The sequence below is a fragment of the Sciurus vulgaris genome (assembly GCF_902686455.1).
Source record: "Sciurus vulgaris genome assembly, chromosome: 10".
NCBI classification, from domain to species: domain Eukaryota; kingdom Metazoa; phylum Chordata; class Mammalia; order Rodentia; family Sciuridae; genus Sciurus; species Sciurus vulgaris.
This window is the reverse complement of record NC_136470.1, coordinates 71,676,018-71,699,123: the sequence shown is the minus strand read 5'-3', so window position 1 is coordinate 71,699,123 and position 23,106 is coordinate 71,676,018. Positions and strand designations below refer to the sequence as shown.

The 23,106-nt window shown below is 39.0% G+C and overlaps 1 pseudogene across 1 annotated transcript; it reads right to left on the bottom strand.

Annotated features, from left to right (window-relative positions):
• Positions 1 to 9,624: 9,624 nt before the first annotated feature.
• LOC306637644 (interleukin-1 receptor-associated kinase 1-like) lies at positions 9,625 to 16,655 on the bottom strand (annotated as a pseudogene). The gene is made up of 2 exons: positions 16,584 to 16,655; positions 9,625 to 13,583 (listed from the first exon to the last, which is right to left on the bottom strand). The product of its transcript is annotated as an interleukin-1 receptor-associated kinase 1-like (transcript).
• Positions 16,656 to 23,106: the final 6,451 nt, after the last annotated feature.

Genomic DNA, 23,106 nt, shown 5'->3' with positions numbered 1-23,106 from the left:
ACTCAGGAAAACAGCTGTAAATCTTAAAACTCATTCTAACTCAGGGAAATAGTTGTAAAAGTTTGAAACTCCTTATACTGGGGTAGTTTGCCTTCCCCTCCAGGACTCAGTGTTACTGGGAAAGGATGAAAGACCAGAGCTCAGAGCCTAATGTTTACCTTCTCTCTCCAGGGATCCGTTGTCCTCCCTCCTCCCTGGAGGCTGTTATTCCCCTTTTCTTGGGTGATGTTATTTACCATATCCTTAACATTTTATAAAATTATTCTACTCCAACTGTGTTCACCTTAGTACCTACATCTCCATTAACACTCTGATCCTGTTCTTTTAGTTAAATAACAGATTTGCCAAGCACATAATATTTATTTTCAAATAAGTTGTTCATGATATAGTACTTTTGGAATGTGTTTATGGAATGTTATCTCTGGGAACTTTGTTCTAAGCCATGAGAAACTTACTTATATAATGTTCAGATAACTGCTCCCACTCCCCATGTATCCTGTAGGGGTGTTTTTGTGATTTCCACAACCTAACTACATACTGTTTATTGCTTTAAAACTCACTATTTCTTTTAAACAATGAAATCAATTTATTCATTTATGTAGATAAGCAATATGTGCAAATAGTACAAAATTGAAATAATCTGTGTTCTCCAGCCTTGCAATTACTCCATACAGCTGTTCTGTTCAATTTAGTGGCTGTTACTCTAAATCACTGTTAAACACATCAAATGTGGTTAATTCCACTCAGTACTGAATTTCTTCTAATTTTAGTAAATTTTAATTAATTTAAATTTGAGAAGTCATTCTCAATTCAGTTGAGAAAAAATTTTAGTATGCTTGCAACAACTTGAGTATGTGAATTTACTTTTTCAACTGTAAATTTTATGAAACCCAAAGACAGATCAAGTATTTCTGATAAAAATTCAGCATGTAGACTGAGATATGCTGTTAAGTGGAAAGTAGTTATTAGATTACAAGTCAATATAAGCAGAAGAATGTAAACTATGTTATTGGACTATATTTAGTCTGTTAAGGAAAGAAGTAAAAAGCTTTAAACTTATTTTCTAATTGTTTGTATCTAAATGACATAAAATAAATAAGCTTATAGATAATAAAGGAAAAAATGTTCTTTTATACATGTTTACAGCTTTTTATTTGCTTCAAATCATGATTAGCCTGATTCTTTGTTTAAAATATCATCCCTTCGAGCAGGACTGTAACTTTCTACACCTAAACTTTACACTTATTTCTTGATGTAATAATCAGTTTTTTCTGACAACTCTTTCTTTTCAAATGGGTCTTGGAGCTTTTCCTTGGTTCTGACTTCCCTATCATCTGCACACAAAGATGCAGAGGGAGATAGTGCAACATCCTCTGGGCTAGAGAATAGAGAAGAAAAGAACCCCTCAAACACCAACAGCCACACCCTGTAAAGTACAGCAGACATCTGAGAAAAGGTTCAAAATGGACAGCACTTCTATAGGCTTCGATTTGTAAGTGAGCTCCAAGAAACTAGATATAAAAAGGTGAGATATCGAGGCCCCATGAGCTCATGAAACTAAACCAAAGCTCCCTTTCCAAACAAAACCCTGCAATAGGGAACCAAAGTGTGGGCATCTGCTGGCAGGGATCGCTGAACACAAAACAACCCATACAGCCCCTCTTACCACCATCCTGCAAAAAGAGAAGACTTGGGGGAGGAAGCTTCCAACAGAAGGACTGGCTTGGAGAAGGCAGATTTCCAATAACTGCAAAAAGCAACAAAAAGGGAAACCATACAACAGAAAATCTTCCTGGCCTGCCTTTCTTCACTTATGAAAGCACAGAATTCATTTTACACAAAAAATGCACAACAAAAAGGATCCATTATTAAAAGGGAAAATAAAAAGCAGAATAAAATCCCTATGGGACCGTGAAATCATGCCGGATATACCCACAAAATACATGAAAACTCTAGCCTAAATTTCAAAATAAGGTAGATAGCAGAAATCAAGACAGTGATATGAAAAACAGCACAAGAATTTTAAAAATAAGAAACGAAGTGCTCGGAGAAAAAGGCTTAAAAAGTGGCAAAACTCATTGACATTCTCACTGAAGAAACAGAAAAAAGGGGAAAGTTATTTCAGAAGGATTAAGTTAAAGGATTACAATTTTTAAAAATTTTAAAAAGATTAAACTAAATGGAATATAAAAATGATGCCTAAAAGACAAAAAAGGCAAAAAGAAGGAAAGATTTTTAAATCATAAAGAAATGAAGGAAAGAGATAAGGAATTAGGAGAAATAAACAATAAAAATAAGAACCAACGTACCTGTAATAGGAAAATAAGAAAAAATCCAAAACAATGGCACCGAATAAGGACTACAAACTAATTTAAGAAACTTTCCTCAAGCAAAAACATCTGGGACGGCAAATGGAAGGGCATAGTCTTAATTTAGATTCCCCCTGAAGCAGATCCTGATACAGAGATTCAAATGAAAAAGTACCATATTTGGGAAGTGCCTGGAATATTGAGAAGGGAAGCATGATGAGGAGTCAGCTAAAAAGGGTGTGCTCGGAAGCCAGCTAACGCTGGGGACCTAGACTCTAAGCCTGTAGCACGCTCTGCTCCGGGAAAGGTGCAGAAAGTTGCCTCAACATCACTGCAGCAAGGCGGGGTGGGGGGAGACAAAACCAACAAACACAAGAACAAAACAAAACCAAACCCAAGAAATTGTCAACTTAGAATCTTATATGAAACTAAAATATGTTTCAAAAAAGAAAGCAAAATAAGTTGCTTTTGGAAAAAAATCCATCACTAGCAGACTTGTTAAAGGATAGAATTATTAAAGGACATTCTCCACAGAGAAGGTAAACATCTACAAAGACCTTGCATTTGGAACATATAACAAACTCTTACAACTCAAAAGAAGATAGACATCACAATTAAAAGATTTGAATAAGGGCTGGTGGGAGAGTGCTTGCCTGGCACTTGTGAGGCAGAAGGGTAGATCCCCAGCACCACATAAAAATAAATAAATAAAATAAAGGTATTGTGTCCACCTACAACTAAAAATATTTTACAAAAAAGATTTGAATAAACATTTCCTCAGAGTAGGATATTAATAGGCATGTGAGGGATGTGGAGATTTAGAACCCTTATGCATGGCTGGTGAGACATAAATGGCGAGGCACTTTGGAAAACAATTTGGCAGTTTCATTAAAAGTTTAACATAAACTTACCACGTGACTCAGCAATTCCACTCCTTGGAATCTACCCAAGAGAAATGAGAGCATGTATTCACAAAAAGATACTTACACAATTATTCATAGCAGCAATGTTCATGAGAGCCAAAAGCTGATGACAATGCACATGTCCTTGTACAATGACTACACAAAATGTGGTATATCCACACAATGAAATGCTATTCAGCAAGAAAAAGGAATGAATTACTGATACATTTTACATCAAGGATGAACTTCAAAAATACTTCTATGCTAAATGGAGAATATATTTGCTAAGAGTGGGTGCTGGATTCATGGAAATTCATTTTGTTGTTGTTTCTGTTTTTCTTTATATTTGAAATGTTCCATAAAATAAAGTGTAATCTTTAGCAATTATTTTTTCAAAGGAGAGGGATAGAACTGTTATGTGGAGGCACTGGGTCCACCAAAGCCAGAAGAATTGGAGAGAGGTTTTTATGGGCCTGAGTTTCCAGGGCTAGCAAAGTTCATAAGACAGCAAATAGATCATTAAAAAGGTAATGCATTATAGGAAGTTTTTTTCTTTTCTTTTTTTGCGATGCTGGGGATTAAACCCAGGGCCTTATGCATGGAAGGCAAGCAGCCTACCAACTGAGCTATATCCCCAGCCCTTAATGCATTATAAATAGTAATAATAGTTAAAGCTGATTGGTGGGTATGGGTATTTGATACAACTTTTTAAATTATTGATTTCTAATTTTTTAAAATGAGTTTTTAAAATAAGCTTAAAAAGCAAAAAATTGAGTCCATCATCATCTTGGAAGGCAAAGACCATGAAGTTGTTGGCAAACATAGCTAGGGGCAGAAGTCACACCTGGACTCTGAAATCCAAAGAAGTAATTACACTGCAGCAATAGAAGAGTGAGACATTGAGCTACTAAGAATGGAGAGTACATTCGCCTGGCCTTTCCACTGAACTAATTTTCTTCCAGGAAAATCTGTCTCAATCAAACATGACAAACACACCAGGTATTTAGTTCCTTCTAGTTGGTCTATTTTCATTGAACCTTGGAACCACCCCTCTTTTGAGGGGAATGTCAGAGGGGTTCCCAGGGGAAGAGGGACAGATTAAAAAGGACCTGGAGAAGGGGATTTGTTGGACTTGGTTTGGTCCTGTGGGGGCAGTGCAAGCTGGATCACTCATGTTGATTAAAGAAGTCACAGGAGTTTTCGTTCATGAGGGAGACTTTGGAAATAAAAATTATATGCTCAAAAATATTTTCAGTTAGCTTTGGCTAAAGGGAAATTAAAGAAACTGTAAGTCAATGTGGTATTAAATAAGGAAAAATGAAAATCCTGGACAGTGCAGACATTGAGTTACAGGTTAATAATTCTAAATGAGGAGCCAAATTATTTTTCAGGGCAATGTGATAGGAAGATTTAGTATATTGATGTGTTTATCAATATATTGTCCATATATTATTATTTGTCATATATGGATAACTACCAATTGTATACAGGAAACTCCATGTGGGAAATTTCTTCCTGAAATTTTATTGTATGCATGCTGTAACTTCTGTAAACTAAACCTATTTTCTATTCAATAGGCTTAGGGTCAATAATATGAAAGTTGCTTTTTAGAAATTTTAGGTCGGGCATAATGGTACATGCCTGTAATTCCAGTGACTTGGGAGGCTGAGGAAGGAGGATCCCAAGTTTGAGGACAGCTTTGGCAACAAGCTTAGTGAGATCTGTCTCAAAATGAACATTTTTTAAAAAGAACTGAGGAGGCAATTCAGTGGCAAAGTGTCCCTGGGTTCAATCCCCAGTACAAAAAACAAATAAAACAAAAAAGAGAATGTAAAAGTTTTAACCAGTAATCTGAGTCATATGTGCTTAATATTAGAAATATCACCTTTAAACTGTCCCTTTCTAGGTGTATGATCATGAACAAGTTGTTGAAACTCTACCTCAGTTTTATCAAGCATAGAAAAGGAATGTTAAGACATCCATCTCCTTTCTAACAGGGAGTGTAAATATTATCACATGACTATATCAATGTGGGATACTGATATACACAAAATGACAGAATAATGTGTGGCACATCGTATGTACAACATAAATGCTTTCTTTTACTAATTTTATTATTTTATATTATTTATTACTGAAATTAAGTCTTTTTGTTTAAAGTTACTGGCTATGTCGAACACAGGATGTGTGGTAACTTCTGATCATTAACTTATGACCCTACTTATAGTAGTTAACTTCCTCAGCATATCAACTGTAAGTTGGAAAATATTGCCAATTGAAATGTGTGAATGACTTTATAGAAAACAAAATTTAAACATCACATTATTAAAGAATTAAAGTAAGAAGAAAAAACTACATTACTAATTCTGTTTTCCTATATAATGTGATACAGGAAATATATTTTTATTTAAAATTTGCAAAATTATAGTATATGTACATATAATGTATAAAAAGTAGACTACAAAAATTATTCCAAACGCATTTTAGTAAATACCTCAAAGATAAGAGGTGGAATCAAAGGGATAGGAGTGATCAAATACTTCAGCTTCATCGTCATTATCTTATCTTTTATTTTAAATAGTTCTTTTAGTTGTTGATGGCCTTTATTTTATTCATTTCTTTAGTCGTGGTGCTGAGAATTGAACCCAGTGCCTCACACACGCAAGGCAAATGTTCTACCCCTGAGTCATAAGCTTAGCCTTCATTATCTTATCTTTAATAAATTAGAATAAATTATATTTGATTTACATAGAGAGCATAAAGTCAGAAGCAGCTGATGAAAAAAATGTTATATCTGTTACATGGTGACATTTTAAAAAATATTTTGTTTTAACTGTAGGTGGACACAATACCTTTATATTATTTTTAAGTGCTGCTGAGGATCAAACCCAGAGCCTCAAGCTGCTAAGCGAGTGCTCTACTACTGAGCCACAACCCCAGCCCATGAACATATTTTTTGATGGTAGTTAATGGGTATTTGTTATAGTATTTTTTTTTTTTTTTTTTGGGTGCTGGGGATCGAACCCAGGGCCTTGTGCTTACAAGGCAAGCACTCTCCCGACTGAGCTATCTCCCCAGCCCCTTGTTATAGTATTTATTGTTCTTTTCTGTATTTCAATAAGTAAAAATATATTAAGATAGTCAAATGTATTAACAGTTGAAGAGAATATTCATGGTCATATAAAAATGACAGAATAGTTAGAAATTCAATACTCATTTTTAATGCAAATTTAAGCAAAGTATGATAGAAGCTATTTCCTCAAGAACAACAACAAAAAAAGGGTCTACATGAAAAGAATACTTAAAAAAGAAACATTAAAAGCATTATACACACCTGTAATCCCAGAGACTGGGGAGGCTGATGCAGAAGGATCACAAGTTCAAGGCCTGCTTTAGCAATGTAGAGAGACCAGCAACTTAGACTATTTCAAAATTTAAAAAGGGCAGGAATATAGCTCTGTACTAAAACATCCATGGGTTCAATTCCCAGTACAAACAAAACAAAACAAAACAAAAAAACCTCCAAAAAACAAAACAACAACAATGACAACAACAAAAGCGTGATCATCAAAGTAAACAGATGACAAAAATGTCCTGTATCCTACATAGAGCAAATGCAACAATATGAATGAGAAAGCAGCAATATAACAGACAAAAGTGTTATTTGAAGAAAAAAAGGCTTCATCTCTGAAAAATACACTGAAAAAATGTTGTATAAAGCAGTTCAAAACATTGAAAAGAATAAGATGCAACCATGAATAGTTGATTTAAAGCAAATATAAAATGTAATGTCAACATTACATTCTAAAAGATCCTATGTACAATAGCCTCAAAATATATAGAATATATAAGAATATATCTAAATGAAATGTGCAAGACTGTATAAAAGTAATGCTAAAAGGCATTAATGATCTTTAGCATAAATAGAAAAGCATGTTATGTTCTTGAAACAAATGGCTAAATATTGGAAAAATGTCAGTCCCCCACCACCATTAGGATTCAATTTAATCTTAATCAACATCTCAACTGAAATTTTTATGAAGCTGGGTGAGATGATTCCCATAATTTAAGAAATTAAGAATATTTGAAAAACTTTTTCTTTTTTTAAATTTAAAAATTGTTTTAAAAGATTATTTTATTTGGGAGGAGTTTCAAAGAGCTTTATTATCTAATTAAACCTCACATGGCATGCTGCAATATTAACACATAAAGTGAGATACAGTACAATTGGGTGTGACTTCATTGTATACCATGGGTAAAGGGGTGAGAATATAAATTTGAGTTTAAAAACAGAACACACTTCAGCTACTGGACAATCCAGACTGCTCTGATCTCAGGGAATACTATTTCTACTTATTAGAAAACTTGGCAAAATGTAAACATCTGCTCATATAGACAGACTCAGTTTTCACACTTATAAAATGAAAAATAACAACTTTACCTTATTGACCCAGGTTGTAGTACAAGACCTTATTTTTCCTATTTTTTTCCTATCTGTGTCCTGCTTTTATTTCCAACCACACCTTCTTGAGCAGTGAGTGATAATCTGAAGTGGTGTGTGCTCAAGAGACTGCATGCTTTTGCTCTCTCTCAATAAGCCTGGATTAGTTGGTTAGAACATAAGAGACCATATAGAGAAGAGCTCACATTCCAAACCCTGGGTTATTTTAAACGTTATAGCCAGCCAACCCTCAAACATGTAAAAATCCAGCCAAGACAAGAGCTGCCTGGCTGTCTTGTAAATTCATGAACAATAACAAATGCTTATTATTTTAAACCACTGAGGTTGTATAAACAGCAGTGAGCTGAAACATACTCAATCTTCATTATGTGTACAATTTTTCTGGATTTGGTTTTGTTCATTCAGTTCTTGTCATGTTCCTGCAGTCTATATCTCCATATTACCATTCTGCTGGAAAGTTTCTGCAAACTTCTTAACCATGTACACTGTGAGGTATAGTGAATAACAGTCTTCTGTTTGGTATGTCGCATATTCTTCAACATCCCCTAAATGCTTCTGGAAAGGGTTTTTCATTTCTTTTAGTAAATATCTATTCAACACCCACTGTATACTAAGTCATATAGCATGACTGACAGGGATTGGCTCAGTAGTAGAGTGCTTGCCTAGGGCAGAGGTCCCAGCATTGCAAAAGGGAAAGAAAACAAAACAAAACAAAAAAAGCATAAAACAGCATGCCAAGTTAGCACCAGGCATCACAGTGTTCCAGATACTTAAAACTCTGTGCTAAAGAAAATAAAAAGACTTTATCTGTCCTCTTCTAGAGGAAAGTCCAAAACTATTTTTTTTTTAAATGAAGCTGAATGGGCCAGAATACCTAACGAAACATATCCTAAAGAAGTAAATAGGTGAGATATGGAATACTGAAATATTGGTGATAAAAATGCTAATTTAGCATTAGAATTGAGTAGAGAATAGAAAATAAACAAACACCAGCACAGAAAGACATAAATAGACATTTACAATCAATAGGAACAGAACAAGTAGTCATTTATGTACGAGAAATTAAATTACTCTAACAACTTGCAAAAGCAATTACAGATGGATTCAACAGCTAATTTTTAAAGTTTATATTGACATAATGAAAGAAAAAAACCTTAGATAAAATAAGTTGCATCAGAGTAGAGAAACTACTGCAATAGTACTTTGTTGTTTTAAGGAATTTGTACAGAAAAATTAAGAAAATAATAATTCCAACATAAAATGTCATTAAGGATATGAAAAAGTAATGTCTAGAAGAGAAAAAAATTTTTTCAAAATAGCAAAACATGTTCAACTTTACTAGTAATTCATAATATGTAAATTAATTTTAGAATGAGTTAATTTTTCTCCCAAAAGGCTGGCCAAAGCTTTTAGTTACATATCAAGATTTACTCAGAGATACAGCCACATCAATGTTCATAGCTGCTCAATTCATAATAGCCAGACTGTGGAACCAACCTAGATGCCCTTCAATTGATGAGTGGATAAAGAAACTGTGGTATATATATATACAATGGAATATTACTCAGCCATAAAGAATGATAACATTATGGCATTTGCAGGTAAATGGATGAAATTGGAGAATATCATGCTAAGTGAGATAAGCCAATCTCAAAAAGCCAAAGGAAGAATGATATCGCTAATAAGTGGATGATGACACATAATGGGGGGAGGGAAGGGTTAGTGTTATGATTAGAATTAGGGTTAGGAAGGGAGGCAAGAATGGAGGAAGGAAGGACTGTATAGAGGGAAAAGAGGGGTGGGAGGGGTGGGGGGAAGGGAAAAATAACAATGAATCAAACAACATTACTCTATGTAAATTTATGATTACACAAATGGTATGCCTTTATGCCATGTACAAACAGAGAAACAACATGTATGCCATTTGTTTACAATAAAAAAAAAAAAGATTTACTGAATGTGGGGGAGAGAATACCAGCATTTACTATTACTGGGGATGTAAAGTAGTTCAAGTTTTCAGAGACATTTAATATATTTTATTTTAATATACTTCCTACCATTTAACCCAGAATATTTACTTCTAGGAATTTTAAGTGTTCACCAACAGAAGACTGTGAAATAATCTTTCACTCATCCGTAGCCTGGAATAGTATATAATCTTATATATTAATAGTCTTTAAATGCTGTAAAATATACATAAATGAGCTATCTTACCCAATTGTTAGCTTACTGTTCGTTCGTGTTAACTACATTCACATTGATTGTGCAACCAATTTTCAGAATTCTTCGTCTTATAAAACTGAAACTCTTTACCCATTAAACAACAACTCTGCACTCCTTTCTCCTCAAAGCCCTTGATAAACAATGCTTGTCCTTTTTATGGTCGGCTTATTTTTATGTTCTCATGGTTCCTCTACATTGTAGCATGTGTCAAAATTTCCTTCCAAAGAGTGAATAATATTACCTTATATGTATATGTCACATTTGTTTATGTCAAAGGACACTTATGCCACTATGAACTTATGCCACTATGGGTCTACACTAACTCTTTGAGACCCTGTCTGTATTTCTTTTGGGTGCATGCTTGGAAGTGGAATTGCAGGATCATGTGGTAATTTTATTTTTAATTTGTGAGGAACTACCATATTGTTTTCCACAGCAGCTGCACCATTTAACATTCCCACGGTGTTCCAATTTCTCCACATCTTCCCCAACACTTGTTATTTTCTGTTTCTTTGATAATTGCCAGCTTAATGGGTATGAAGTGGTATCTATTGTGGTTTGTTTGTTTTTTACTTTTCTGAAAGGCAAGTTTTTATTACTCAAGGACAACTTGGCCTTCACCGATGGCCAGCTTCATGGGAGCATGTAGTGTGACTCGTGATGGTGAACACAAAGTCACTGGAAGCCTGTGCTACAGCCCTGGACTACTTTTGAAGATTCTCAAGAGGACACTTAGTTACACAAAACCTGACTTGCTTTTAAAAATGTGAGTCACATTTTTCTTTTTCCCCAAAATGTTGCTCTTCCCTTTCTGGCTTGCCCCCAGCTTCCTGCTTACTTGGGGCTTCTCACTGTCTAGGTCAGATTTTGGGTAGCAGCCCCTCTGCCTGGACCACTGCCTGGGCCTGAGGCTGAGCCTTTGACCTCTGGAGTCTGGTTGGGCCTGGGGCCCATCTGCTGTGCCTACGGGTAGTCTGGCTAATGGGAACTCACCTTAGGCTAGCTCATGGGTCTCTAGTGAAGCCTGCAAACACCAGCCCAGGGCAGGGGGTGCTGCTGGACCACCTGGGATTTTAGAACTGTCTCTTGATAATGGACTGAACCACAAGATAGCCATACTTCGCTTTCCAAATTACAAGTGGCTGGGAGGGCCCCAGGCCTCACCTGCTCTGTTGTGCAGACTGGCTGCTTTTCCTCAGAGTTTTAGGGAAGTCCATGATGAGTTAAGGGTTGCTGCAGGTCTGGGCCATGGATGCCTTGCCTAGCTCTCAGGGGAGCCAGCTCCTACTGCACCAGCAGCCCCACTTGACTGCTGCCATTAGCCTGTTCAGCTGGCAGCTTTCTAACATGCACCAGCCCACCCCTTAGATGGTATCTGCTTGCCTTGCCCCAAGCCTCCATCTCTGAAGGAAGGCCTCAGAGATGTCATGCCCTATCAGTGGCTTCCAGAAGCCCTTCTGGCTGGCTCTGCCTGTGCCCACACCCCTCAAGCTGCAAGGGCCACCACCCACTCCTGCCTGCCAGGACGGGCCCCCACCCCTGCTGTCTGCAGGCTGCTGAGAGGGTCATGCGCAATGAAAGCTTCCAACCATGAGAACTTTGACTTCTGGGTCTCGGGGATCTGCTTATGTGAACAAATCAGCTCTGAAATGTGTCACTCCCTTCAAGTCCCTGTCTGTTTTTGTGTTCCAGGTCCAAGCCTGGGACAAAGCTTGATGACAGCAGCTGCAGGCTGTCCAGGACCCCATCCTCATATAGGGCCAGTTTCTGCATCATTTTGTCAGGCTGCGTTGATGATGATCTGTGGTGGCTCTGACCACGATGATGAGGCAGTTGCCCAGGGGCAATCCTTCCATGGATGTGGGCCAAAGGCTTGATTCTCCATTGGTGTCCCCGAGTACAACCAGCCTCTCTGAGGGGTGCTGGGCCTGAGGGGAGCTTGGGGTCAAGTGCCAGCAGTGCAGGGTCGCAGATAGGCTGGATACACTCCCGACATTCTCCACAAGCTGGTTGGGGTTTTTCAGGAGTTACTGGGCAGCCTGGGCTGGGGCTTCTGAGGGCATTCCAGGGGCTGCTGTGGGACACCCCCACTGTGGGCACCGCAAGTGGTGGACACATAGGAATTCTCCTGAGGGGAAGGAGAGCTAGGGTTGGCAGCTTCTGGCTCCCAAAGAGGCCCTGCCACTGCTGCCTGTAGCTTCTCCAGCCTCTTGTGTCCCTGGGTCATGGGGGGGCCTCCCCTTGGCCTGGTGTTGTAGGCAGCAGCAAGCCAGCTGACCTAGGGCCAGGTCCAGCTGGGGCAGTAATGGCCCAGGCCTGGGGTCCAGGTGCTTCTTACTAACCTGGGCAGTGATGGGAGCAGCCCAGGCATCTGTGGCCACACCTCCTTCCAAGAGTGGTCTGGGTGCCTTTCAGGGCCACTCTGGCCTCCTCAGCCTTGTCTTCATCTAGGTCTTTCAGATACTTGGTCCTGGCTCCATGCAGCCTCACATTCCTCTGGCCAGCTAGGGTCTCCAGCACTATCACCACAAAGCTGAAGGTTTTAGTGTCCACAGTCAGCTGGCCATCTCGATGTACTCCTCAGGCAGGTAAGCCAGGTGCCCCACACAATGTGTGTCCAGGCCTCGGTGTGCTCTGGCCAGGGTTGGCCCTGCAAATCTGCTGAATGGGGCCAGGCCAGTCTCCAAGCTTGGGCATAAGTCTCTCATCCAGAAGGACATTAGAACTCTTGATGTCTCTGTGGATGAGGCTGGGCTGTCCTCATGTAAAATCTGAATGGCCCAATCTGTGCCCTGAAGGATATCTAGTCGCTGAGGCCAGGAGAGAGGAGGGCAGGCCTCAGTCTGGAAGTGGAGACTGTCTTCTAGGGAGCCATTAGGCAGGAACCTGTAGACAAGGCAGTAGAAACCTCTGTCAGCACAGTAGCCAGCAAAGTCCACAATATTTGGGTGACAGAATCTCCATAGCTGCTTCACCACAGTACACTTTAGGTCAGCCTCCTCCTTCAGCTTCTTCACGGCATACATCACGGTATTCCTCATCACTGCCTGGTCCACACACCCAAAGCGGCCCTCCTGAGCCCCTCGCAGAAGTTGCAGGTGCCCTGGGAAATCTCAGAGGGGCCAGCAGAATGGGGAGTGGTGGACCCCATGCAGTAGGGACACTAGGCTCTTTTCGACTTGGTAGAGGAAGAGGCTGGAGATGGCAGTGGTGACAGGACAGTAGCAGAGTTTGGAACGGTAAGAGCTCAGGACCTGAAAGAATCTGGGAACCTGGAAAAGCTGAGAGCGTAGGGTGGAGGCTGAGGACTCAAATTCTGGGGGCTCCAGGCCTCAGCCTTAAAGGGTTTAGAGTCGTTGCTGGACATCCGGGTAATGGCGCTGGGGGTGGAAGTAAGGTGGGCTGGTGCCCAGACGCGGTGATGAACCACGTGAGCTGTAGCTGCAGGTGTGTGGGGCTGTGTAGGAGGTCCACCGCGCCTGCAGGTTGAACCAGGGCCACAGGACGCTGGCTGTGCATGGCTCTCAGCGCTCGCACAGCCGCAGCTCGGCAGCTTGTCTGGTCGCCTAGGATCAGGGTCGTGAGTTGGCACCAATAGGCGGGTTCCATGGCGTCCATCACTTTGCAGAAGCAGCACATGACCCAGGGCGGTACTTCATACAAGTGCTGGGCGCCGGGAACCGCCGGCTACCCCGGGCCGGTCCCCGAGCCGTTGCCGCTGCAGCCACTGATCCTGGACCAGCCGGCCTCATTATGGTTTTAATCTACATTTTCCTAATTTGATTAATGAGGTTGAGCATCTTTCCATGTATTTGTTGTCCATTTGTATATTTTCTCTGGTAAAGTACCTACTCAAGTCCTTTGTCCATTGTTGAGTTTGCAGGAGTTCTTTATATATTGTGGATATCAACCTCTTTTAGCAGATATGATTTGCAAATACTTTTCTCATATTTCATAAATTACCATTTCACTCTGCTGATTTTATCCTTTGATGCACAGAAATTTTAAATTTTAACATAGTCCAATTTATCTATTTTTACTTTTTTTTTCTGTTTTTTTGGTGTCATATCCCAAGAAATCATTGTCAAATCCAATGTCATAAATCTCTTCCCTCGTGTTTTCTTCAAGAGTTTTATAGTTTTAGCACTTACATTTAGGTCTTTAACCTTAACACATTTTTTTTCATTTTCTTTTTAAAATTATTTTATTTGTTCTTTTTAGTAATATGTGACAGTAGACTGTATTTTGACATATTATGCATACATGGAGTATAACTTCCCATTCTTGTGGTTGTACATGATGTGGGGTTATGCTGGTCACTTAACACATCTTGAGCTAATTTATATAATATGGTAAAGATGAAGATCCAACTTCATTCTTTTGCATGTGAATATTCAGTTTTCCCAGAATCATTTGTTGAAGAGACTACCCTTTCCATCAAATGGTCCTGGCACCCTTGTATAAAATCATTTGACCATATCTACATCAAAAGAATGAAGTTGGATCTTTACCTTACCATATGTAAAAATTAACTCAAGATGTGTTAAAGAACTAAATGTGTTAAAACTGTAAAACTCTTGGAAGAAAACACATAAAACACACATAAATCTCCAGCCATGCATTATTTAATAATGAATACATATTTCAGAATAATTCAGTAGCATCTAACTTTTGCAAATAAATGTCTATATACAAGTAGACACTACTACTTTAAATAATGAGCTTCCTTTTTGCCATTTCCCACTATTTTCTTTACAGTATTCTTGCCTTGGAAAGGGAGCTATTTCTATAACCACCTCCCTATGCTTTGACCTTCTCACCCAGAAAAACATTTCCACTTGCTCTATATTTTGTATTCTCAGCTTATCTGACAATTGAATCAATCATGGGCTAATGCTGATTTGAAATTTGAAATTTCCTCTTTTATGATGGGAAGATTTTGAATAGGTTTTTGAAAATAAGACACAATTTATAACTGCTTTAAAGAAAATGCAAAATACCATTCTAGGGCCCCATGGGAAGGGGAAGGAGGGAGAACAAGGTCGAAGGTCAAGTATACTCACACTAGCTGGAAACTGTGGTATCAAGTTCACGCTGGAATCATTTATATTAATAAACGTCTGGCCATTCTGGTCAGTCTATTCATAAGGGTCATTCTGATGACCTGGGCCATTCTGTTCATCGAGGTTTCTAAAATCTGAGGCAAAAGGACTAAATGAGAAAGGGGATACCAATGAGGTTGTTCTCTCACTAGAAAGCAATGTTTTCATTGGTCTGGGTTTTCTCTATAACCTCAGGTAAGGGACATTATTTCCAATGCCTCCACCTCAACTGGAAACTGATTCTTATTTTATTATCAGAGAAATACTCCAGATGTATGTCAAAAATAAAACATTGGCAATATTAAAAGGAATTGTATATGAATTATCTTTATGGCTCAGAGATTGTTGAAATACAACCAAATAATGAAAAGAAGAAAAGTGAGATGAGAACCAATGACCATGGATTTCTCATCAGAAACAAAGCAGATAGTGCAACAAAATCTTTGAAGTACTGAAGAAAGAGAGCTGTCAACTCAGAATTCTATATCCAGGGACAGTATCTTCCAAGAATGAAGGTAAAAACAGGTGCGGTAATGTACGCCTGTAATCTCAGTGACTTTGGAGACAAGTGGCCCCTAAGCTCAAGGCCAGCCTCAGCAACTTAGCAAGACCCTGTGTCAAAATAAAAATGTGCTGGGGATGAAGCTCAGTGGTAGAGTATTTCTGGGTTCGATCATCAGTAACAATAACAACAAACAAAAAAAAAAAAAAAAAAAGGAAAAAGGAAGAAGGTAAAATGAAGACATTCTCAGAACTATAAAAATTCATGGTCACTAGTTCTATACTATAGAATATTAAAGGAAGTTCTTCAGGCTAAAGACAATATTACATAAGAGAGAAAATTATAACTTCAAGACTGAAGAAAGGGCTGCATATATAAATATCTGATGAAATAAATTTGTTTTCCCTTCTTTATTTATTTGAAATGTTTATGAGTACTGAAAGCAAAAATCCACATGATCCAATCACATGATCCAATGGTTTAGTTTACCTTTAATTTTGAAATAGTTACAGATTCACAGAAAGAAGAAGAAGAAAAAAAAAAAAAAAGCATAGGGAAGTCCTGCACTGTCTTTACCCAGACTCCTCCAATGATAACATTGACATAACTAGCACACTATCAAAACCAGGAAAATGAGGTTTCGCTGAGAGCCTATCTGTAAATCACAGTCTGATGCAATGTAATGCTCAATGGATGGGCTCTACTATTGCTTAGAAAAGTAATTCAAATTATGTAACTGTTCTGCTCCGTCCCTTCTATGACACCCAGCAGAAGTGGAATCTATTTCACATCCTCACTGACCCTGGCCTAGAGAGTCTTATAGAACCAAACAGCCTTGTTCACTTACCTGGCCAAGAGCAACCCTTGTCTTGAGTCTCTTCACTAAGTTCCATATCTCAAACTTTAATAGGCATACACACCACCTGTAAATCTTGCTAAATACAGATTCCGATTCAGTAGATCTGGGGGAGGGATTGAGATTCTGCATTCCTAACAAACTCCCAAGTAATACTGACTGAACTTGTTGGTAGATAAGACTTAGAGTAGCAAGGCATTAAAAGGATGCTTTCAGTATGCCCCTACCCATGCATGTGGAGTCTGCTGGACAAATGCGTTATGACTTGGAACACTTGCCACTTCTAAATCATACTCCATGTACAAGAGAGACCATAGTGTTTTGTTTTTGTTTTTGTTTTTTGGTCAAACAACCCTGTGTCTACACAGTATCTTCTCTGAATTAGCCCTCATTCAGACAGGGGTGAGAATGAGGGGAAGGGCTGACATCAGTGTTTCCCCCATTGATGTTTTTGTGTCCCAAGAATTCAAAATCTGAATCTTGACTTTCAGAAAGATATTTATCAGGGAGAACATATTTTACTTAATAGTTTGCTAGCTTGATTTACAACTTGTAAATAGATATATGGCATGTGGGCCTCCCTTTGTATTGACTTGGTCTTGTAAATATTAGGCACTAACTGAACTCTCCCCTTGTCTCCTAGGCCCTGAACTTCCTGCATCCTTTGAACAAATCATGACCGTCCTTTTTGTGGGTAGTTGCATATCCTCTTCCCCATGTTCTCTTCCACTTAATACCTGGCCAACTCCTACTCATCTGTCGTTTCTCATTTTAAACAACACCCACTTGCAGAATATGCTTCTGATCTTCCCTAACCACTGCACATAATCTGCTTAACTCTTTCTTAGCCCCGAGTGCTTTTCCTTCTACAGGCAAGTACAATGTTTTTTTTTTCCATTTCCTAATTATTTTAATATTTCTCTCTCTTTGACATCATTACTTGATCTTTTACAGATAAGAAAATTTGCAAAGCCTAAATTTTTCTTATAAACTTGACAATGAAAGCTTGGTTTAACTGACATCAAAAGTTGAAAACATGTCAATTCAGAAATAGAATGGTAAATTCTTGCTGTTCTAGAAAAATAGAATATTTGAGATAAAATACATGTTAGAGTCTAGAGTTTTGTTTCTTTTTTTAAATTATTCATTTATTTTTAAATTTTTTACAGACTGCATTTTTATTCATGGTACACCATTTCGTTTCTATGGTTGTACATGATGTAGATTCATACCATTTGGTAATCATACATGTACATAGGGTAATGATGTCTGTCTCATTCCACCGTTTTTCATAACCCCCCTCATTTCCTTTTACATAATCTAAAGTTCCCCCATTCTTCTCTCACTCCCCACATCCCCACCCCCATTATATATTATTCTTCACTTGTCAGGGAAAACATTTGGCCTTTGGTTTTTTGGGATTGGCTTATTTCACTTAGCATGATATTCTCCAATTCCATCCATTTATTTGCAAATGCCATAATATTATTCTTCTTTATGACTGAATAATATTCCATTGTGTATATATACCACAGTTTCTTTATCCATTCATCTGTGAAGGGCATCTAGGTTGGTTCCACAATCTAGCTATTGTACACTGAGCTGCTATAAACATTGATGTGGCTGTGTTTCTGTACTATGCTGATTTTAAGTCCTTTGGGTATAAACCGAGGAGTGGGATAACTGGGTCAAAAGGTGGGTCTATTCCAAGTTTTCTGAGGATTCTCCACACTGCTTTCCAGAGTGGCTGCACTGATTTGCAACTCCACCAGCAATGTAAAAGTGTGCCTTTTTCCCCACATCCACACCAACATCTATTATTGTTTGTGTTCTTGACAATAGCCATTCTAATTGGAGTAAGATGAAATCTTAGAGTTGTTTTAATTTGCGTTTCTCTAGTTACTAGAAATGTTGAACACTTTTTCATATATTGATTAATTACCTGTGTGTCTTCGTCTGTAAAGTGTCTGTCCCGTTCCTTTTCCCATTTATTGATTGGGTTCTTTGTATTTTTGGTGTAGAGTTTTGCAAGTTCTTTATAAATTTTGGAGATAAGTGCTCTATCTGAAGTGTGTGTGGAAAAGATTTTCTCCCACTCTGTAGGCTCTCTCTTTATGTTCTTGATTGTATCCTTTGCTGAGAAAAAGCTTTTTAGTTTGAGTCCATCCCATTTATTGATTCTTGCTTTGATTTCTTGTGCTTTGGGAGTCTTGTTGAGGAAGTCTGATCCTAAGCCAACATGATGAAGATTCGGGCCTACTTTGTCTTCTATTAGGTGCAGGGTCTCTGGTCTAATTCCTATGTCCTTGATCCATTTTGAGTTGAGTTTTGTGCAGGGTGAGAGATAGAGGTTTAATTTCATTTTACTGCATATGGATTTCCAGTTTTGCCAGCACCATTTGTTGAACAGGCTATCTCTTCTCCATTGTATGTTTTTGGCTCTTTTGTCTAGTATGAGGGGACTGTATTTATGTGGTTTTGTCTCTGTGTCTTCTATTCTGTACCATTGGCCTGCCTGTCTATTTTGGTGCCAATACCATGAAACTCTGCTAGAAAACTTTTAGAACTAATAAATGAATTCAGCAAAGTAGCAGAATATAAAATCAATACGTGTAAATATAATGCATTTCTATTCATAAGTGATGAATCCTCTGAAAGAGAAATTAGGAAAACCATTCCATTCACAATAGCCTCAAAAAAAAAATACTTGAGAATTAATCTAACAAAAGAGGTGAAAGACCTCTACAATGAAAACTACAGAACATTAAAGAAAGAAATTGAAGAAAACCTTAGAAGATGGAAAGATCTCCCGTGTTCTTGGATAGGCAGAATTAACATTGTCAAAATGACCATTCTACCAAAGGCACTATACAGATTCAATGCAATTCCAATTAAAATCCCAATGACATTCCTCATAGAAATAGAAAGAGGAATCATGAACTTCATCTGGAAGAACAAAAGATCTTGAATAGCCAAAAACAATCCTGAGTAGAAAAAGTGAAACAGAAGGTATCACAATACCAGACATTAAACTATACTACAGAGCAATAGTAACAAAAATAGCATAGTATTGGCACCAAAATACAATATCTTTTTAACCTGTTTATACATCCTCCTGGACTATAATGGGATCATGCCCCAATAAACCCTTTGTAAACTGAAAATATCCTAAATTGAAAACACATTGAATACACTGACCAAATGTCATAGCTTAGCAGCACAGCACACTTTAAAGAATGAGTTGTTTCCCCTGTGATTGTGTGACTAAGTGCTATGGCTGGTTGCCCTGCCAAGCATCATGACAGAGTATTGGTACCAACTAGCGCTAGGTGGGGAAATTCAAAGTATGGTTTTTACTAACTGCATATTATTTTTGTACCATTTTAAAGTTGAACCATCTTCATTGTTCTTTTTTATCTCACCTTTGAAAACAATTGGCTTTGAGAAGGAGATGTGTCAGTGGAAAGGGAATATGGATTATTTTCATTCTTGCTTGGGAAGAGTTAACAACAGAGGGAGAGAGAGGGAAAGGGGGAGGGAGAGATTGGGAGAGGTAAGTGCTAGGAAAGTTTGGGTGACCTTGGGCAGCAAATTTCAAAGTGAGTTTCCTAGGCCCTTGTGGATACCTGAGAACTTCCTTGGGGTTCCTGAGGTCAGTTATTTTCATGATAATAATAATAAGAGGTTATTTTACTTTCTAACGTTCATTCTACCACAAATGAATAGCAGAATAGGTTTAGAAGAGTTTTTTATTACTCAGCAAGCAAAATTTTTTCCAATGACCAGTGTGCGATATTATAAAATCATACATAAAAAATTCAAAGTTCAACATAGATCAATGTCTTTTAATGTGACAGAGTATGAAAAGGCGATTGATATAATTCCCAAGTTTCATTGCAACTAATCTTTTAAGAAACTACCACTTGATGAGTTTGGGTTGTGGTTTCAAAGAATATCTGCACCTTTCTCAAAGACAATTGGAATTCTTCCTTTTCTAACACCATATCTGCAAAAGGTCAGATTTCTTCTATGCTTTAAAAACAAAACAAAACAAAAAAATCACAACAGATGAATATAAAAGAAGAAGAAAATTCCACTCTCTTCTATAAACCAAAGTTGCTATAATGTAAAACAGTGCTTTTATTATCTACTGTTTGTCAGGATAGGTGTAGAAAATATAGTTAGCATATTTTAATTTCTCAATTTTGATTTTGATAGTGGTAAATATCTGAAGATATAACCTACTGAAAGAAAAGTTTTTTGGGTCCTTAATTTTTAGGAATGTGAAGAACTTCAGAGACCCCAAAGTTTGAAAAGTGGGGGATGAACCAGGGCCTGTCATTTAATTGAAAATAAATTAAGCTTAATTAAGCATCTGTTTTTCAATATGATTCTTAGAGCAAATGTAGGAGTAAAGTGACTCAGTAACAATGACAACAACATTAGAATTATCGGAAGTCTCAGATATCCAGATGCTTCACATACATGGTTTGGTCCTTGACAATCATATAAAGTAAAACACAATTGTTATCAACCTCTTATAGATGAAGAGATCTCCCTCCCTCCCTCCCTCCCTCCCTCCCTCCCTTCCTTCCTTCCTTCCGTACTGGGATTGATCTCAGGGGCACTTAACCACTGAGACACATCCCTAGCCCTATTTTGCATTTTATTTAGTGTTGCTTAAGGCCTCACTATTTTGCTGAGGATGACTTTGAACTCGAGATTCTTCTACCTCAGCCTCCTGAGTTGCTGGGATTTCAGGTGTGTGCCACCGTGCCTGGCAAGATGTAAATTCTTCAAATTTGGACCAGCTGAATAAGGAATGAATCAGGTCTTACTGCCTCCTGAACACACAAGTGAATGGCCTGCCCACTTTCCCAGGAAGGGCATTGAGAGTATGCAGCTCAAATCAACATATTAAGAAAAGACCTCTGATTCATGTGGGCAAAAGTGTTTTCCCATCAGGGCTCTGGAGAGCAACAAGACAGAAATGCCAGCCAGAGTCCACATTTATTCAGCAAACACTTTTTGCCTGCCTCCCACAAGTGGGCGCTCCTCTAAGTCAGGTAATTCTGCAATGAACAGAACCGACAGTGCCAGGATGGTGAGAAGGCCACACTCGCACACTGGGGGGCCCTGAACTGTAGCCACAGCAGCAGGACTCTCTCGTTCACACTCCGCAATTTTCACAACATGATGGGACCTGTTCTTCCTTCTGTCCTCAGCCTACCACCCTACCCTCTCTCTCTCTTTTCCCTTCAGAGTGAATGGAGCTGATTTGCATCCTTTAATCTTGCTCCTTGGACTTGGGAATCCTGTTAGACCACTTAAGCCCCACTTTCTGGTCCCCTCCCCTCTTCTGCTCTGCCTCCCATCTCCCCCTGCTGTCTTAACTCGAATTCCCCTGGAGTGCCCATGTTCAGTCCTGCGTGGTGTGTCTGGAAACACGTGTTCTTTAGTGTGTCCTCATGGTGAGAGACCATGTATTGGAATGTAATTTGTGACAGCATCAGACTGCTACCACCACCACCCAGACACACCTGATGTCCCTGCCTCCATCCCTCTTAATCTCCCTTCCTTCATTTACTCATTTAATACAGTGTGCTTTGAGTCGAGTGCAACCGTGGCGGAAATAAGTCATTATTCTTCTTGTACTCATGCTTCCTACCTTTGAGCACCTCTCCAATCAGGCGCCTATGTTCTTTCCGTACAACCTCTTCACTTTTATTTTATTTTATTTTATTTTATTTTTTTTAAGGCTTACTTACTTATTTTTATTGAAAAACAATTTTACTGGAAAATCTTGGACATAAAAGTCATAACTTATTCTGTTACTAATAAAAACACACACAAACGCAACACTTGCATTCTATCACACTGACTCCATAGTAGGAATTCTGGTGTGCTCACCTTTCTCATTCACTTCAGATGAGGGAATGGAAGCACAGAACCAAGGTCATACCACGGGCAAGTGGTGGAGCTGGGATCTAGGCCCACGCTCGGAACCTCTGTGCAGCACCATTTCACATGGGAGGGCTGGACGTCACAGTGGACATGCAGAAGAGGTCCCCAACCCCAGGCCAACCAGTTGCCTTGTCGCTCCCCAGGGAGACAGTGCGGCAGGGCCCCTGCCCAGGGCACCGCTGTTGGTCTCCAGTGGGTGCTGGGTGGGCTACCCGTGACGTGTGACCTGGGCCCCAAGGACTCAAGCATTCATATTTCTACACAAGGCCCCCTCCCCATAAGATGCTGGGCTCCACTTATGACACTACCAGCTTTCCCACCTGGGGCCTAGCACCCCAAAACCAGCTCTGCTGCTTCTGAACTCCCCCAGTCATGCTCCACACTTGAACGCGTGCGTGAGCAAGTGCCCATCACCACACCAACCCCCGAGGTCATGGTATGCTTGCTCATCATTGCCAAGGTCCTTCTCCCCACTGCCCGATAATCCACTGGTGCACAGGCTCCACCGGGAGTATCCGTTCCACCTCCCTGAGCATCAGAGGCCCAGGGCACAGGTACATCACAAAGGCTACCGGGTGACTTGGGAAATGATACCTGGTGATTGAAATTTGTCACTTATTGTCATTACCCACTGTGAACATTTCTGAATCTGCAACACTGGGGAAGCTGGTACTCTAGTAAGTCTCCCCCTTCCTTATCCAGAGGACACTGGCCCACAGCTCTCTCTATTGGAGTTGTGGGCCCACCCTTGTGCACTGTAGTTTAGAGCCAGTCAGTAACTATGTC